The 17,021-nt window shown below is 35.7% G+C and overlaps 1 protein-coding gene and 1 non-coding gene across 5 annotated transcripts in view; one reads left to right on the top strand and one right to left on the bottom strand.

Annotated features, from left to right (window-relative positions):
* NRIP1 (nuclear receptor interacting protein 1) overlaps positions 1 to 17,021 on the top strand; it is a 94,938-nt gene that overhangs the window by 39,225 nt on the left and 38,692 nt on the right. For 3 of the 4 annotated variants that reach the window (XM_026485967.4, XM_057306858.1, XM_057306859.1), the window contains one exon: positions 7,764 to 7,874. The gene's annotated coding sequence lies outside the window, so the exon portion shown is untranslated. Of the gene's footprint in view, positions 1 to 6,733; positions 6,892 to 7,763; positions 7,875 to 17,021 lie in introns of those variants that run through there. The other variant, XM_048214751.2, reaches the window with a different exon arrangement.
* Positions 720 to 822, bottom strand: LOC113257213 (U6 spliceosomal RNA). Its single transcript, XR_003316882.1, has one exon. It is a non-coding gene; the product is annotated as a U6 spliceosomal RNA (small nuclear RNA).

Raw genomic sequence — 17,021 nt, 5'->3', positions numbered from 1 at the left:
AAGGGATCCCGTTTCTTTTTTTCCCCCCAAATGAATAACCAATTCTTTCAGCACTGTTGAATGATTCCTCCTTCCTTCAGTGATATGTTGTGACTTTGTTAAATATTGTTTTTCTTAGATCTGAAGGTCTGTTTCTTTTCCAGCAGTCAGTTTGTCTCTTTTCTGGAAGCACACTAACTTCTTTAGTACAACTTTATAATAAATCTCAGTATAGGCAGGAAAAGTTCCCTACTGTATTCTGTTTCTGGTTGGACAGCTTGTCTGTTTGGGCTTTGTTGCTCCATTGTAAGTTTTAGAATCAACTTATAAAAATTTTTAAATTTTGATTGGCATTGTGTTAAAATCAGTTGACTTTAGGGAAAAATTGTCATTTTATGATACTGAGTCTTTCTATCTTGAATATGGTATGTCCTCCTGTTTATTTAGGTTGTATTTAAAGTCTTCCAATAAATTTTCAAGTTAACTTTTATTCTTTAGGTACATTTTGTTGTTGGATATTTTTTAAATGTTATTTTCTGTTTGTTACTGGTGCATAAAAATGAAGTTGATTTTTTAAAAGTGATTTATATTAGCCACAATGAATTGAACACTAACATACCTGTTGAGAAAAATGTTAGACATGCTCAAAAGCAAATAAACAGGATCTGAAGTCCAGATTTTTACTCTGAAATTACTTTTGATATTTCATTAAATCCTAAGTCAATAATAATTTTTTTTTTTTAAATATGGAACACTTCACGAATTTGTGTGTCAAACTTGTGCAGGGTCCATGCTGTTCTTCTCTGTATTGTTCCAATTTTAGTATATGTGCTAAGTGAGCACAGTAGTCACCGTTTTTAATAGATTTATTGAGGTATGGTTCACGTACAATACAGTTCACCCATTTAAAGTGTTATTTATAGTCACACAGGTACACAACCAACACCACCATCTAATTTTTGAACATTTTCATGACATGACCCTAAAAAGAAACCTCATACCCATTATCAGTCACTCCCCATTCCTATCCTTTCCCACTCCCAACCCCCAGGCAGTTACAAATCTATTTTCTGTTTCTGAATTTGCCTGTTCTGGACATTTCACATAAATGGAATCATACAGTACATATTTTTTTGTGACTGGCTTCTTTCACTCAGTATAATAATTTCCAAGATTCATCTGTGTTGTAGCCTGTATCAATACCTCATCCCCTTTTTTGGCTGGATAATATTTTCTCGTTGAATGTATCACATTTTGTTTACGCATTCATCTTTTGATAGACACCTAGACTGTTTCCCGTTTTTGGCTATTATGAATAATGCAGTTATGAGCATGCATATACAGATTTTTATATGGACATAAGTTTTCATTTCTCTTCTATTTATACCTAGGGGTTAGAATTTCTGGGTCATATGGTAATTCTGTGTTTAACTTTTAAGGAACTGCCAGACTGTTCTCCTTAGCGGTTGTACCATTTTACCCTTCCACCAATGATATGTGAGAGAGATGAACAGTCATCTTAAAACTACTTTTGCGTTCTCCAAAGACTAATTGTTATACATGAGGTTTATCTTTAGTTAAGATTATTATTTTAAGTAATAGGAGAAATGGCAATTTATTTTAACATCGGATTCATTTTAAAGCAATTTATGGGTCTATGTAAAATATATCCTTTTTATTTTTTATAGCCTGACTGAGATATAGTTTACATACTACACAATTCACCCTTTCTGAGCATTCAATATGATGATTTTGAGTCAGTTTATTTAGATGTGCAGCCATCACCACGGTCCAGTTGTAGAACATTTTCATCACCCCAAAGGGTTCCTTGATGCTTGTTGCAGTCAATTTCTGTTCCCTTCCTCTATCCCAGGAGATATCTGCTTCTCTCTAATTAATTTTGGCTTTTCTAGACATTTTACATATAAGTGGAATCATATAAATATATCTTTTATATCTAGCTTCCTTCACTAAGCATTATGTTTTTTAGGTTTATCCTTGTTGTATGAATTAATAACTTTTTTTTTTTTTTTTTGGTTACTACTTTATGCTTATCCCTTTACCTGTTGATGGGTATCTAGGTTGCTTACAGTTTTTGGCTATTATGATTGATGCTGCTATGATCATTTGCATATAAATGACATATGTTTTCATTTTTCTTGGTTAGATACCCAGGGGTGAGATTGCTGGGTCATGTCGTTAAGTATATGAGTGTGCTGTTAAGAAACTGCCAACCTGTTTTCCATTTTATATTCTCATCAGCAGTGTATGAGGGTTGCAATTTCTCCCTATCCTCCCAAACTTTGGATTTTTCAATTTTAAAAATAATTATAGCTCTTCTAGTGAGTTGTTTAGTGGAATCTCGTTGTTTTATTTGCATTTCTCTCTTAGGTAATGATGATGAGCATCTTTTTGTATGTTTACTAAACATTCATGTATCTTAGGTGAAATGTCTTCATATCTTTAGCCCATTTTAAAAAAGTGTTTTATCCTCTTATTCTTCAGATCTGAGGGTTTTAATATGTTAGATACCATTTCTTTATCAGGTGTATGATTTGCATATACTTTCTCTTATTCTGGGGCTTGTCTTTTATCTAAATTATGTCTTTCAAAGCATTTGATGAAGTCCAGTTTTTCCATTTTTCTTGTTTGTTTTTTTAACGAACTGAGCCTTTGTTGTCATATTTAAGAATACTTTCCCTAACCTAAAGTTACAAGATTTTTTCCTATGCCTCCTAGAAGTTTTGAAGTTTTAGTTCTGTAATTCCAGCTCTGGTCCATTTTAAGTTATTATTTTTGTATGTTGTGAAACATTTTTGCTTGTCTGTTTTTGTATGTGATTATCAACCTGTTCCAGCATCATTTGTTAAAATTCAAATGACCATGAAGTGAGAGTTTATTCTGGGCTCTTACCCTATTTCATTATCTGTATGTCTGTCTTTATGCCAATATCACACTGTGTTGGTTATTATAGCTTTATGGTAAGGTTTGAAGTTAGGTAGTGTAAGTCCTAAAGCTTTACTCTTCTTTTTCAGAATTGTTTGGATATTCTAAACCCTTATTTAGATATAAATAAAGATGTATATATCTTTCATATATATCTTAGAGTCAATTTCATATATATATCTTAGAATCAATTTCTACAAAAAAAAAGGCATGGTGGGATTTTGATAGATCAGTTTGGGGAGACTTGCCCTTTTTTTTTGGCTAAGATTTTATATTTTTAATTTTAATTCCAGAATAGTTAACATACAGTGTTATATTAGTTTCAAGTGTACAGCGTAGTAATTCAGCGATTCTATATATCACCCATGTTCATCACGACAAGTGCACTCCTTAATCCCCATCACCTATTTCACCCATCCCCCCATTGACCTCCCCTCTGGTAACTCTCAGTTTGTTCTCCATAGTTAAGAGTCTGTTTCTTGACTTGTCCCTATCTCCCTCTCTTTTTTTTTTTTCCTTACTCGCTTGTTTTGTTTCTTAAAGTCCACATATGAGTGAGGTCATATGGTATTTGTCTTTTCTCTGACTGACTTATTTCACTTACCATTATACTCTCTAGCTCATCCGTGTCATTGCAGATGGCAAGATTTCATTCTTTCTTATGGCTGAATAATATTCCATTATATATATTCTGCAACCTTTCTAAGCTTTTTTAGTAGCTTTTTTTTTAGACTTCTTAGAATTACCTGCATAGAAGATAATGTTGCCTGCAAAGAGTTTTAACATTTTCTTTTCCAATCTATGTGATGTCTTTCTATTTCTGGCCTTACTGCAGGGAGTAAACTCTCCGGTACAATGTTAAATAGTGGTGTCCAGAGCAGACCTCTTGCCTTTTTACCAGCATTATAGGGCAGTAGGGCAGAGCATTCAGTCTTTCACCATTAAGTATGGTGTTAATATAGGTGTTTGTCTCAGAAAGGAAGGGTTGTTTTCACACTGAAACAATTACGTAATATACCTTATTAATAGAATGAAAGGACAAGAACCTCCTGGGTATCTCAGTAGACACAGATAAAAGAAAATCAGGGAAACAGAAAACAAAATAAAGAGTTTAAACAAAAGAAGAGGTAGGGGGGAAGCTACTTTATGTAAAGTGATGAGGACAAGCTTCTCTGAGGAAATGGCATTAAAACTGATCTCTAACAACCTGAAGGTCCTAATCAGGCAAAGAATACAGTGAAGGGTAGTTCAGCACCTGGGATTGTACTTGTCTTCTTCACTTTATAATTCTAACACCTAGAATAGAGCCTGGCCCCTAAAATTTGTTCAGCTTAACAGATAGATGGTTGAGTGTCTTGCTTTCTTAGTATCGCATTCATTTTACCATATCTGTCATTAAATATTATTTGAAATTATATATTTTGATGATTGCATAATATTCTACAGAAATATTGCATTTCTATAACTATAACAGTTATTTAAATACTTTCTTATTCATGGAAATGCTTCCTGTCTTCATGATCCAAAACATCTGGCAAATTCAGTTCCACTGACTTGGGTTTAAGACTAATTTACTCATTTATTAATATAAGACAGTTCTAAGATATTAATCTATGGGAGTAGTTTCCTTAATATTATCTTTTTGCTAACTTTTATTTAAATATTCTTTTAATTTATCTTTTATGTGATCATGTCAGCTCGAAAGCATTAAAACAATGCTTTAATAGAGACCACCCATTCTGGAATGTGGCAGAATATCAGACACAAATTGTGGCCTCTGGATATTTTTCTCTTTACAGGGAACGTATGGACTCATAAACTTCATATACCATTGCTAAGTATTTTGTACTACCTGAACTGAGACCATCGTAGGTGGGTTACACTAGAGAAAAGTCAGATGTCTGTTCAGAGAACTGCCAAGGCCCCATCTTTGTTGCAAGTGAAAAATATACCAGAGTTTGAATTCCACTGTAAGCTTTACTGGTTTTATGATTTGGGGCAACTAAACTCAGGTTTCCCATCTAGAAAGTGGGGTTGATAATAGTCATCTCATAGGGTTTTGTTTTAAAGATCATGTATATAAAGAGGTTAGTGGAGGGGCACCTGGGTGGCACAGCGGTTAAGCATCTGCCTTCGGCTCAGGGCGTGATCCCGGCGTTCTGGGATCGAGCCCCACATCAGGCTCCTCCGCTATGAGCCTGCTTCTTCCTCTCCCACTCCCCCTGCTTGTGTTCCCTCTCTCGCTGGCTGTCTCTAACTCTGTCAAATAAATAAATAAAATCTTTAAAAAAAAAAAAAAAAGAGGTTAGTGGAGGGTCTGATACACAGTAAGTGCCCAGAAAACAAGGGCTACCATTAATTACCTTTTAAGTCCCTGGCAGTCGTGGGGGTGTTGGTAGGAGTGCTAGTTGTAAAGGTTCCTTATGCTTCAAGGCTTCATTAGCAGATGCTGACCAGCTTGTTAATAATGTGCCTCTGAAGATGTTTACTGATATTTTTGTGAGGAGTTGGTCGTTTTCTTCGCTGAATATACTTAGAGTGGTTTGAAGACCGTTTCTTGTCTGCACATGTCCCAAAAAAGATTTGGCCCCCAAAGGTGCTATTTCAAAACACTATTAAGTTAGATCTCTTGACATCAACTTGTAAGTCACTCTTTGTAGCATTCATAAATATAGTTATGGTTACTTTCTTTTACCCGCTTTAAAATAAAGGGCAATACTTTTGTTTTTCTTCCGCAAGAGGGAAAGAAATGCAACTGAAAACTAAATGATTGAATTCTGCTTGAATTTCATTGCTTTAGTAGGTAATGTTGACAAGGGGCAGGATGGGGTTGCCAGGGTATATAGCCTCTGGGGTTGGGCCCTGGCGATCTAGGAAATCCCTGCGGGCCCCCAGCAGATTCTAATAGGAATGCTAATACGATTGCAAATACGGTTATTTTTAAATTCATGTATAAATCACTGCCTTCTAGTTATAAATAATCAGAAGTGATTGTTCCCTATTCCTCTTAGAATTCCTATCAGAATTTATAGTCAAGGCTCAATTTAAATCCAAGATTTGTAATTTTGGGACATGACACCTAACTGGCCCTGCTCATTGTCTGTTTCCCCTCTATAAAATGGGATAATGCCTTCTCTGCTCGTTTCACTGAGTTATGAAGATCAAATGAGGTCATGTCCATGAAAGCGCTTTGTAAAGCACGTAGCTTACTAATTATGACTCCAGTTTATCCTGTCAGACCTGCCCTTTTCTCACGACTGTTTGGTAGGTCACTGGTGGAGGTGACGTGATGGCTCAGAGCTCTGCAATGTGCACCACCTCTGAGGAGTGTTTGACTTGTACCAGGGAGTGGACAGTTGTGGACTGTTGGTATTTTCAGCCTTTAATTTGTTTTATTTATTACCAAAGTAATACATGTTTATTATAAAGAAACTAGGAAATATAAATCAGCAAAGAGGAAAAATAAAAATTACCTCTAAATGCAGAAATAATTGCTACATTTATTTTCATATACTTTTGAAACAAATTCAGCTATACTGAACATAACGCTCTGTTTCCTACTTTTATCACTTAATATATATTATATGGAATGATAAACTATAATTTTTTATGTTAGTGGCTACATAGTATCCCACCACATAATATACCAGAATTTATTAAACTTGTGTCAAACTTGTTATTTTGACATTTAATGACTGTTTTCACATTTTTTTTACTATTAGTAACAGTGTATATTATCACATCCTTATGGCTAAACACTTGTATATATCCTCGCTTTTTTTCTCATTAGGATAAATCCTAGACTTGGAATTGCTACATCAAGGGGAATGCGACATTTTAAGAAGTTTAATATTTTATAGCTTTATTGAGTTATAACTGACATCTAATAAACTGGACACGTTTAAGGTTTACAGTTTGATCAATTTTGAATATGTATACACGCATGAAACCGTTGCCACAGTTAAGGTAATGTCCTTTTGTAATCCCTCCTTCCAGCACCTTCCCACCCCTCTATCCCCAGGTAACCACCAAAATGTTTTCTTTCCCTGTGGATTACTTTGCATTTTCTACAGTTTTATGCAAATGGAATGACACACTGTGTGTTCCTTTTTGTCTGGCTTCTTGCCCTCAGCATAATTATTTTGAAACTCATCCATGCTGTTGCTTGTATCAGTCGTGCATCCTTTTTTGGTGCTGAGTAGTAAATATGCTGTTGTATGGGTATACCGTAATTCCTTTACCTACTGATAGGCATTTGAGTTGTTTCCAGTTTTTGGCTGTTTAACATAAAGCTGCTTTGGAGATTGGTGGACAAGTCTGTCTGTGGACATAAGGCATTTGATATTTATCATCAGTTTTGTGCTACAAGGTTACATAGGTAGTATTTTGTAACAGAAAAAAAGCTTAATATGAAAAAACTATTCTTCCTCTTTCCTTTTTAGTTTCTTTCCTTTCTTTCTTTTTCTCTTTCTTTCTTTCTTTCTTTCTTTCTTTCTTTCTTTCTTTCTTTACCTTTGGGAGAATTTAGAATTTCTAGATGTAACTTAATTGGATTAATTTGACAGAAATTTGGACTTAAGAGAGGTTAATAAGCACATCCTAGCAACTATAAACCTTATTCACAGTTTGTTGTCTTGAAACATCTACTTTGAGCAAATGTATCATCTAGAAAGCGAAAGTTACATAGTTTCCTTTAATGAATGGTTCATATTTCATAAAACCATATTTCTCTGTTAAATGGCTACTTCTACAATGAACTTGAACAAGCAAAGATAACTGGAGAAAGTTTACAGAATGTCACAAAAGATATTCCAGAATCTGGTTTTCCTTTTCCTCAGGTGCACACTAGACCGAAGGGGAATCTGAAGACTCCGGATGACAGAGCTACTTTTCAACAGCCTTCTCCATTTCCTTTCTCAGAAAACAGAGACAAACCTCAGAAACAGATGGTGAGAATATTTTTATATTATCATGGTGATTTTAACATATTTTGGAGAATCCTTTCTTAGTGATAAATTAGCTTGTAATCACCAGATTTATGTTTTGTGTGTTATCTGTGCAAATCATTTCATTAGGCACAGTGTGGTTTAAAACAAAAAAAGTGAATAAGATACAATCTTAAGGTACAGAGAAACGATAAGTATAGATAAATAAATTTCATCAAGCAGTAGAAAGAGCTTAAATGCCATAAGAAAAGACACAAAAAATACTCTCCAGAATTCAGAGGTGTAGATTACTTCTGGAAAGGGGGAATGGGAAGCTTGAAATCAGAAATAGTGTTTGTGTTGATGATACTTAATTTGTTTTTACCAAAAACCAGAGAAAATGGACAGTTAATATAAAACCTGAAATAGCAATCTGATTTTAGATAAAAAGTTAATTATTGTTTTGAGGAAAAATAGAAGCATGTTTGGTTATTGTGGGTTTATTATACTCTAAGTCAGTGATTACTTTTTGAATTATATAAAATGGTTTCCTCTTATAGGGCAAATAGTACATTAGCATTTCTGAGAAGTGATAAAATAGTCTGATTAAATTAACACAAGTAGGTGGGCAGTACAACAGAAAGAGATGGGTGAGTGGTTAATTCTACTTGGATTAACACTCCTGTTATCTAGTATAGCTACAACCTAAATGAATTTGTCATGTCTTAAGCTCTTGGACTTTGTGCTGCTTACGCCTGGCAGAGAAGCACTCCAAGTAAACTGGGAAAGGACATAGTGATTAATTATTGTACTCATAATTAGTTGTGAAGAGTTCACTTTCAATTAGCTAGCTGAAAACTCTTGTTAGAAGAAAGCAGATAGGATATCCTAAAATTCACGGTGTTTTAATGGATCCTTATGGTTCTAAAGGGGGTTGGCAACTTTGGGCCAAATTCTTTATCTTAGGTGTCATGTTGTTGGCACAGTGATAATACAAATTCCTTTTTCTTCACTCTTCTGACTATATTCAGAAAACCTAGTGATGAAGTTATTTAATCATTCTACCTACATCTTATTTTAATCATTTTGTTCATTGTTTCTTGTAATTTAAGCAAGCAGATCTTTAAAACATCTTATTTATTTAATAAAAATTACAATTACTGATAATTATTCGGTTGCTAGTCATTCATCACATATTCACGTATTATTTTTTCCCCTAAATTGAGATTTTTTAAATCAACCAGACTTTTATTTCTTAAATGCTGCGTTCTTTCATTCAGGTATAATTATGTGTTAATGACTGATAGTCTGAAATCTGTTTTTATATTTGAGGAGCATAGTTGTTACTGGCCCCCAATTCCCAACTTTTAATTTTATTAAAATGAAAATTATAATCATGCATATTCTTGTGACCCGCAAGATATAATTAGTTTGTTGTTGTTCTTAATTTGTCAACGCCCTTGTTTTCCCAAGTACCAACCACCACTTGTGACAGTTGGATAAATAAATCATAGATAGCCAGCTGGCAAATTTACATAGCCAATAAGTTGTCCTTGAAAAATGATCAAATTTAGATCTTTCTCCCAGATAGAAAAGACAGATTATTTAGAATGTACAATGAATAGTTTTGAAAGCATATAAAAATGAGCTATTCATGTGATTATTACTTATGTGTATTTAAATTTTTTTCAAGATTTAAAAGTGAATATGTTAAGTGTATATTTTCTAAATTATGTTTTGAATGAGAGTCCATAGTCAAATAAATTTGGAGAAGTTGTCATGATATAATATATCTTTTCAGTAGGCATTCCATTAACCAGCCATTGGGTTCTCAGTTTCCGAAAGGAGGGCCTTATATACACTAGTATTTGATAGAAAACAGTTGAAGACTCCGAATTAATATATTCCATGAGGTCTTACTATAGTTTGGCTGTCATACAGCTACACTCCAAAAACAGGTCACTTTTTTATTTTTATTTTTATTTATTTATATTTATTTATTTATTTATTTATTTATTTTGAGAGGGAGAGAGTAGGGGGAGGAGAAAAGGGAGAGGGAGAGAGAGAATCTCAAGCAGACTCCATGCCCAGCACAGGAGCCCTACTTGGGGCTCAGTCTCACAACCCCGAGATCATGACCTGAGCCAAAATCAAGAGTTGGATGCTTAACCCACTTAGCCATCCAGGCACCGTGGTACACCATATTTTTAAGTAGAGTGATGTCCTGAACGAGCGGCCAAAGAGAGTGATTAGGAAAAAAGGAGAAGAATTTGATTAAATGAATATTGCAGACCATATAAAGCATGAAGTGTTTATAAAGCTTCTCAGTGCCTTAGGCCAGATTTCCTTTGCTCACTTGTCAGCTCCTCTTTTTGAAAAGAAAGTAGTCATCCCATATAACTAATACAATAAAATCACCCTTTTTTGTGTTTTTTAGGACTCCATATACTTTCTGTGCTCTGTTTATTTCAGAGTGCAACATTTATTAGCTGATTTTGGCAAATATTGATACTATAAAAAACAGTAACTATCTCAGGTAGAATTAGGTAATTGACTAAATCAGTTTAGCTTAAACACTTGAATATACTCATTTTCTCACTAATTGTGGAGTTTTTATTATATCTCAAGAGTTCTAACTGGAAGAGTTCTTTAACACGTGTGGTTTTTCTAGTTCAATTACTTTGTTGATAACTATTTCAACACACGTAACTATTTCAACACACGTTTTAAGTGCTCAAACTTTCCTATCAGATATAGAAGTATCTGTATGAAGAGACGACCGCCAGTGATTCAGCTCGTTCTAACGGATTGGGTCACCAGGTTGGTAAAGTGAGTCTAATCATCTACATGGAATGCCTTCCCCAAACTTTATACAACATTTCTTAAAGTACAACATTTCCTAAAGTAATGTTTTTAATTAAGAAATAACACTTTGAGAGGCACCTGGGTGGCTCAGTCAGTTAAGCATCTGACTCTTGATCTTAGCTCAGGTCTTGATCTCAGGGTCCTGAGTTCAAGACCCCCTCCATGCCCAGCATGGAGCCTACTTAAAAAAAGAAAAAAAAGGAAAGAAATATTTGAAATATTTGAAAAAGTGTTTAAACTCCTACACGAGGTAATCAGTTGAGAACGTGGTACTGGTGAAGCTAAGATCAATCCAGAATCTAGGTGACTTATTTTATTTGGAATTAATTCCCATAAAGTATCTTGGTTTTCTCAGCTGATGTTTCCCTTACTTTGTGGACAACCTGGACAAGAAAATTTGGATGATGGGTTCAAATGAAGCATTAATTTCCAACATTGCTTCTACCCACTCTTTAATTTCCTTTCCCATAGCCAGCACCTTGTCTCGGAGTGCATTTCTTATCTGGAATGCTTGTGCTGGAAGCCTCCTTACTTACGCCTTTGTCTCCACAACCACCACATTTTCCTAAAACTTTGAATTTGCTTCTGTTACTTCTCTGACAAAGTAATTCAGTGATCCCAATAGCTTAAGGGCCATAGGAAAGTAACAGGCCTTCCTTAATCTTAATTCACTGTTAACAATGGGAAACGTTAATATAATTAACATTTTGCTGAACTTGGTGTCATTAAAGAATTGACTTTTTTAAAGGCTTTTTACTTAGTACGTTAATTGATACAACTAACATCATTTTGAAAGGAAAATTCCCCACTGTACCTTCCCCACTATACCAAGCCTCCATGTCAACTCAGTTTTTTTCTCTCCCATGAAAGGTTTCAAATGAAATAATTAAAATAATTTTAAAATGTCTGATAAGAGTGTCCATTCACTTTCTTTTCTTACTGAGACCCTGGTCTTTTTCACTTAAAATAACTGTAGTGAACCTGATATTCTCCTTGCTTCTCTGCTGTGCTTGTCCTTCAGCCACATGGCCTGCAGTTTGCACATCTGAAATTAGTGCGATGCTAACAGTACAGCTTATGCATTTTATTTAGATAACCATAATTTCCTCATTCTGGATTAGAAATATACTAGAATTTTCAAACCCCATTTATTTATTTATTTTTTGCGTTTACTTACAGAAAGATTATTGATGGGGCACCTGGGTGGCTTGGTCGGTTGAGTGTCTGACTCTTGATTTCAGCTCAGGTCATGGTCCCGGGGTCGTGAGATTAGCCCCTGGACGGGCTCCCGCACTGGGCATGGAGCCTACTTAAGATTCTCTCTCTCCTCTCCTTCTGCCTTGCACCCCCCCGCCCCCATGCAGGCATGTGCACTCATGCATCCTCTCTCTCTTTCTAAAACAAAATAGGTATTGATAGTACAACCTATGCAAGCTCTAGCTTGAAGCTTTTATCTCCAGTTGTCATCCTTCCTCCATCCCACCATCTTGCAGCTTGTTCTCTAAGGTTCTTGAAATACCTGTGGTGAAGGACCAGTTTTCATTTTAGTTCATATTTTTTAACAAATTACTTTTATTATATTTTGCAAAAGCTGCCATCTATGAGAGGTTGGAAATTAAGAAAACAGCCTACAAATTACAAGTCCACATTCTTCATCATTGAATTCAACTGATACCAAAATACATTATCAGATTCTATAAAACTTCTTAATTACAATTTCTGTTATTTGAACAGAATTCACAGATCTGTTATTAGAAACTTTAGGTTTCTAAAACATCCTGTGTGCTGTTGCTCTTCCTTCTGGGACTGATGCCCCTCCCCCTGCTTGCAGAGCTCTCTGTAACTTCTGTTCCACTTGGCAAAGCCTTGATTTTTGCTGTCAGTTCACATGCCACCTCTGAATGGCAGAGTGCCTTCACTAGCAAACGTGTTCCCTGCCTCTCTTCTTCCCAAGAATCTGCCCTTCCATGCTCTTTTCACTTCGTGCATGCCTTTTCTTATCCTAGTATCTCACTATGTTGTGGATTTTATTTCTCCTGACGGGGGTGAGCCCACTAAGGGCCAGTTTATCACTTAGCTATCCTTCTGTCTTCGGCTCTCAACACATAGCCACTTCCTTTAAAGTATTTGTGGATTCGTTACTTCCGGCATGGTGAATTCAGAAGACTAGTGACTATGCAAAGGTGGTAGATAGTTCATATCGTCTTTAGTTAACTAATATTCTTTTTTAAAAGGTCATTTTTATTCTTTCCCCTGCCCAGGTCTTTGAGACATTTCTGCATAGACAGCAGTATTTATCTGGCATAGTTATAGTATAAATTCTCGAAAATTAGAAAGTAGAGATTTTGTTTGAAGATGAAAACCAAGATTGAAGTTCTTGACTCTTACTATAGTAGACTAGCAGCAGTTCTCAAACTTTTCAGGCTCAGCACCCCTTTGGACTCTTAAATTAGTGAGGACCCAAGAGAGCTTTTCTTTATGAGGGTCGTATCAACCAATATTTTACCATATTAGAAGTTAAAACTGAGAAAATTTTTCAAACACAGGAATATACAAGGCTACACTCCATTAGCCATTAGCCTATAAGCCATGACACATCGCATGGCCTCTGGACAACACCATTATACACTCATGAGAGAGAGACAAAAAAGCAGATAACAGGTTAGTATTATGAAAGTAGTTTTGACCTCATGCACCTCCTAAATGGATCATGGAGACTCTTGGGGTCCTTGGACCATGCTTTAAGGACTTCTGCTTTACCGGAATTTACTTGTCTAATTGCCAACAGAGTATTTTGTATTTTTATTTCAATAATGTATCCTAGCTTTTGTGTTTGTAGGTTAGTAAGTTGTTGTTGTTTTTTTTAGTATCTGCAAGTCTTATCATATTACCCCCCCTCATATTAATGTCTAGACATAGAATGTGCTGGAACCTATTACCGGTGGGATGGAGATGCTTACTCAAGAAGTCATTCTATTTGTAGATACTTGGGAAGGTCATTTCTAGTTGTGCCCTATCACTACACTGGCTTTCAATTGCTAGACCTTTTTATGACTTGCAAACCTCCAGATATATCTCCTGTGATGATAATTCTTCCTCCAGAGGGTTTGGAGATTTGGTCATTTCTTAATGAGTTCACAGAGTAAAGTTTACTTCTTCTTCAGGGAAGTGAGAAACACTCCCTTCAGAATCTTTCTTCTTCTCTCCTTTGTTTGACCTTCCCCTCCACTTGCCTCAACCTGATCCCTGATGCTGGCTTTCCTTTTCTGAGTACAGTCTGCTCTCTGGCAGATAGTTTCTTGGCCCTAGTGACTCCTGTTCTTTTTTACTCCCTACCCTCTTACCTTGGCTGATACTCTGTTAAATTCTTTCTGAGGTCTTAGCAGGACAGTCAGTCTCTAGAGTATTTGACGACTCTCTTCAAATTGCGTAGGTACTGGGTCTTCCCGGAGAGTTCTGGGATTTCTTTGTGTACCTTGTCAGCTGCATGGGAATACCAAGATGGCTGCTAGTTGAGACCTAATTCCCTGACAACTCAATATTCTTTTTACTAATAGGCTTTTTATTGTGTAATGGTGTCATGGTGTGAACTATAATTTAGGGACTTATTATAAGTGATACACTAGAAGCACAAAGCTGATAGAATGTTGGGGACTTTTTATTTTTTAATTCTGAGTTCTAAACGTAGTACATACTCAATAAATGTTTGCTGAGTTAATTTTATGCTTATTAGTGTTGATGAAACTCTTCATAAAGTGGTAGCCTCATCAACCACATTATGATTTAAGCCAGACACCTCTCTCTTATAGCCAAGGGAAATATGCCTTCACGCTATTCTGAAAAGGTACATATTGCTGCCTTAATAAGCAAAAATCCTTACCTGATACTTAATGAAGATTGTTATTTGAAATGTATAAAATTCAAATCTCCAACAGATTCTGATTCTCTTTGTTACTTACTTCTATAGAAATTTTTAGTTTTCTTGAAACTTAGTACAAATCATGTCAACAAGGTGATTTACAAACGTACAAACGTAGGCGTGAGATACAATAATTATTTTCATTATTTTTTGACTTAATGAATTTGCTATTAAAAATACCCTTTTTTTACAGCACTATTTATGTTCTGTAAATTGCTTTCTAAATATTCAGACCAGCCTTTATTGTTTTTCAGTTATCTTTTTCTTCAGCGTTCCTGCCCCCTGCCTTATTTTGACCATGTTTTCTTCTCTGCACTAATTCATCTCTATTTCTCCCCTCCAAGCCATCAACAACTCTACAACTTCTGTTTTTGTTTTTGACATGCATTTAATCATACCATTGCCTGTAAACCTTCCACTGCCCACCAGATAAAGGCTAGCTCCTGGCATGGCCTTGATTCAAAGTCCTTGGTCCCAATTGCGTTTTCAGCTTAATCTCTGGTCACATTGGACCACCCCCTTCCTGTATCACGCTCAGCTCTTCCCTGACTTTGAGTGCTATTTATGTAACCTAGAGTGGCGCCATTCTCTTCTCCCTGGCCAGCCCTTCCTTGTTTTTTAACCATCACTGCCCACCACCTAGGGCACATGTACCTGTGAACTGAAAACCTAGTTCCTGCTGACTGCGTTCCTAGAGTACTTTTTTTACAGACTTCAGCCGTAGCATTTAGCGTGGTATATCCTCTTGTCTCCTTTAGCACAAGCACCAAAGAAGAAATTCACATGTACGGTTCACTCTCATATGTTATCTGCTTACTACGTATTACTTTACTGTTTTTCTATCCCATCTTCAGAAAAGTGTATCAGAATTTAAGTAAGTGAAAGTGTGGTTGTTACTCAGCTAATCTTGAATTTACTTAGTGTTTTTTTTTAAGGGCATAATTTGAAACCTATTGAACCTTAATAAATTCTGTGTCTTTTACTAAATACTCTTTATAACTAAAGAGTATAATAACTAATATAAGTATACCTTATATCTGATGACGACAAACATGTTGCCGATGGAGAGATACTTAAAATGCAATATCCTAACATCAGTGTTACAGTGTTTGTTCCCTTGAACTATTGGGAGCATAGCTACTAAATTAAACTTTGAGAGCATTGCCAGGGAAGACTCACACCCTCTGCTGGCATTGACACTATTCTCTCCATTCATGCCTTGGAAGTACTACAACGCAGTAACAGCGTGTCATACTGATTTTTTGTAACAAGCCTGACATTGCTTTGTTTTATGTATGTTCATTTTCACTATTCTGATTTTTTCCTCTCTTAGCAGTGTATCCATCATGTTAGATATAAGAAATTTGTAAATGTATGATGTAATTTTCTTTACCTGTTGTAATTTTAGTAAGCTGTATGTAATATGCATGAAGTTTGCGACTTCACCAGCTAGAAGCTTATTCTTAAAAAAAAAAAAAAAGCAAATTCTAGAGATTAACGTTGATGGAAATGTTTCCTTATTCCTAACCTATGACTGTTCTGCAAATCTAAGAGCTAACAAATAAGAGCTTTAAGTTTTACATTCACTACACTAAAATATGGGCAAGAAGAAAACTGACCTAAATTCTTTAATAAGTGCAATGGGAGGTTTAGTTTTGAGGACTAATAGCTGCCCCATCCTTTGTGATTGCTTGCTTACATAATTTGTTATGAAAGAATGCTTCTAGGTAAACCGTCTCTCCAGAAAGCTCGTGATTTGTTCTGTTCTGCTTGGGAAGGGTTAAGAGGAGACAACATCCTGTCAAAGACCTTGTTTTTAATTTTGCCTCTCACACTGGCACAGATCCTGCTAAGAGCAGCCCAGATTAGTTCGGAAAACCTTTGAAGAGATTTAAGATGTCCTTCAGCCAGTTTGAAGGTTTTTGTCTTGCAAATCCAGTACAAGGGCGCCTGCAGGCATCTCGACCCTTGCTGTGCTGCTGATGGCAGCTCAAGGTCACACTAACCCGCCCTGTGACATTCAACAACAAAAAAAAATTATGCGGTGAAACTGCTTCAGCGTTTAGCCAACCAACAACTTCCTCTAGTGAGGAACTGAGGAAGAAGTCTTTTTTTCCCCCTCTTTTTCTTTTTTTTGGGGACTCTGTGAATTTTTTGCTGTAGGAAATAATCCCGGATTTATGGTGTGTGTGATGACAAGGTCATTTCTTAATTAGAACACATGTAAAGAACAAAGCTAAATGGCTTCAAAACAGCTTTGTAGTTGATGGAGAGGATTTAAATTATTTAAAGAGATAGTCACCCATGTATGATGGAAGCTGAATTCTAAAGGCATTAACTCCTTCATTCCAGTCTACTTGCCATTTCTTTCTTTGAATTCTCATGTT

This window comes from Ursus arctos, unplaced genomic scaffold, assembly GCF_023065955.2.
Source record: "Ursus arctos isolate Adak ecotype North America unplaced genomic scaffold, UrsArc2.0 scaffold_4, whole genome shotgun sequence".
NCBI lineage: Eukaryota > Metazoa > Chordata > Mammalia > Carnivora > Ursidae > Ursus > Ursus arctos.
This window is presented reverse-complemented; position numbering and strand designations above follow the sequence as displayed.